Below are 2689 nucleotides of genomic sequence, written 5' to 3'. Positions count from 1 at the left end.
AAAGAAAGAAAGAGACAACAGCCAAACGACGACACATCTCATCCACCTACACCAAGTCCAAACTCTCTCGTTCACATCTGATAGCAGCGGCATGCCCAACCTCTCTCTCCTTCACATCTGGTGCCTAGCGGTGGTAATATAATAATAATAATAATAATAATAATAATAATAATAATAATAATAATAATGATAACAGGAATGGTAATAGTCGCATGGCCAACGGGCGTATTACCAATGATTCGTTATCGTGTTGATGTGTTTAAAGGAAACGATCTGTACAGACACCTTATAAAAATCATACTAATCCATTCTTTCTTTCCAATACGCCTTTGTGTCTTGGTATACAAGATTATATATATATATATATATATATATATATATATATATATATATATATATATATATATATATACAGACATAAATATTTGTGTGTTTGTAAAGATATATATTTATGTATTTATATGCATGTATTTATGTTTGCATATATATATATATATATATATATATATATATATATGTGTGTGTGTGTGTGTGTGTGTGTGTGTGTGTGTGTGTGTGTGTGTGTGTGTGTGTGTGTGTGTGTGTGAAGAGAGAACTGAATATTAGAACCAAGAGGGGAAAGGAACGCCGAGAAGAGACGGCAATGAAGAAGCAGAGAGATGAAACAAACACCAACATCCAGTAAAAAGCAGAAAATGTGAAAGAGGAAAATCAATGGAATTTTTTCGCATCCAAGACTATAATGACAAATAGATAATTAATAAGTAAAAATAATTTGGAGGGTGGTAGATAGATAGAGAGAGGGAGAGTGAAAGGGAGAGGAAGAGAGAGAGAGAGAGAGAGAGAGAGAGAGAGAGAGAGAGAGAGAGAGAGAGAGAGAGAGAGAGAGAGAGAGAGAGAGAGCGAAATAAAGAGAGAGAGAGAGCGAAATAAAGAGAGAAAGAGAGCGAAATAAAGAGAGAGAGAGAGAAATATAAAGAGAGAGAGAGAGCGAAGTAAAGAGAGAGAGCGCGCGAAATAAAGAGAAAGCCATATAGACTGACAGAAAGAAAGAGAGAAAGAAAGAAAAACACTTGGAAAGCGAGATCTACCCGCCCGACATGAAAATAGCAGCAGAAACGAGGTAGTTGGCAACCCCCTTGTTGACACTTCCTGAGAGATGAAGACAATTGCGCTCTCAGTGTCATATATGTAAAAATCGGAGCCTGACGCTGCGAGGACAGACTTTTTTCGTTTATAATCTGGCGCTTTTCCCATTTCTTTTTTCTCTCTGAATGTTTTCTACTTCGGGTTTCTTCTCATTCTCATTCTTTCTTTCTGTCTAGTTCATCCTCCTTCTTTTTCATTATATATATATACACACATAAATATATATGTATATATAGAATGAGATATATATAGATGCATAGATGGATAGATAGATAGATTGATAGATGGATAGATAGACATATAGAGGTAGAAAGATAGATATAGATATACATATTCTCCCTGTCTCTCTGCTTGACTGTCTCTCGCCCTCTCATTGCGTGTCTCTTTCCCTCCCTTCACAACGTCACAAACAGCCTTTTAAAAGAAGGAAAAATGTAACCACCGCAGCGCGCATCCAGCCTAAGCCAAACAAGCCAACCAGCCAAACAAGCCAAACAACCCAACAAGCCAAACAACCCAACAAGCCAAACAACCCAACAAGCCAAACAACCCAACAAGCCAAACAACCCAACAAGCCAAACAACCCAACAAGCCAAACAACCCAACAAGCCAAACAACCCAACAAGCCAAACAACCCAACAAGCCAAACAACCCAACAAGCCAAACAACCCAACAAGCCAAACAACCCAACAAACCAAACAAGCCAAACAACCCAACAAGCCAAACAACCAAACAACCCAACAAGCCAAACAACCCAACAAGCCAAACAACCAAACAACCCAACAAGCCAAACAACCCAACAAGCCAAACAACCCAACAAGCCAAACAACCCACCAAGCCAAACAAACAACCCAACAAGCCAAACAAGCAAAGTTGCCTCATTTCAACCCCGGCGCGAAAAGACCGTTTCTCAAGGCGCTAATAGAAGCAAACCATTAACGTCGCGGTCACGAAGGTCGAATCTACCATTAAAGACCGGGTGGGGGATCGACCTTACGGCGGTGCAGGACCTCGCAGCGTTTGGCATCATCACGATCTGCAATATTTTACGGTACTTCGGCCATTATGCAGAAGCAACGCAACGCGAGTAATTAAAGGGATAATGTCTGTTGCTTTCATAATCCGAACTTCCCCGAATTACGTAAAAAAAAAAAATAAAAAAAAAAATAAAAAAAAAAATAAATAAATAAATAAATAAATAAATAAATAAATAAAAAAAAAAATAAAAAAAAAAATAAATAAATAAATAAATAAATAAATAAATAAATAAATAAAATAAATAATAATAATAATAATAAAAAGGGGGATGACGTTACCGGATGCTCTTAATGGCCTTTGAAGAGGGATGCCAATATTGCATAATGTGACCGGATTTTTTTGTTTGTTGAGCGAATTAACTTTCCTTTGATAAGATAAAGAGAAAAAATGATGATGATTAGCATGTTAAAGACCATAATGATGATTATTAACTTTCCTTTGATAAGATAAAGAGAAAAAAATGATGATGATTAGCATTTTAAAGACCATAATGATGATTATT

The sequence above is a fragment of the Penaeus vannamei genome, chromosome 20 (genome assembly GCF_042767895.1).
Source record: "Penaeus vannamei isolate JL-2024 chromosome 20, ASM4276789v1, whole genome shotgun sequence".
Classification (NCBI taxonomy): Eukaryota; Metazoa; Arthropoda; class Malacostraca; order Decapoda; family Penaeidae; genus Penaeus; species Penaeus vannamei.
The sequence above is the reverse complement of the archived record's forward strand: the minus strand, read 5'-3'. Positions refer to the sequence as shown.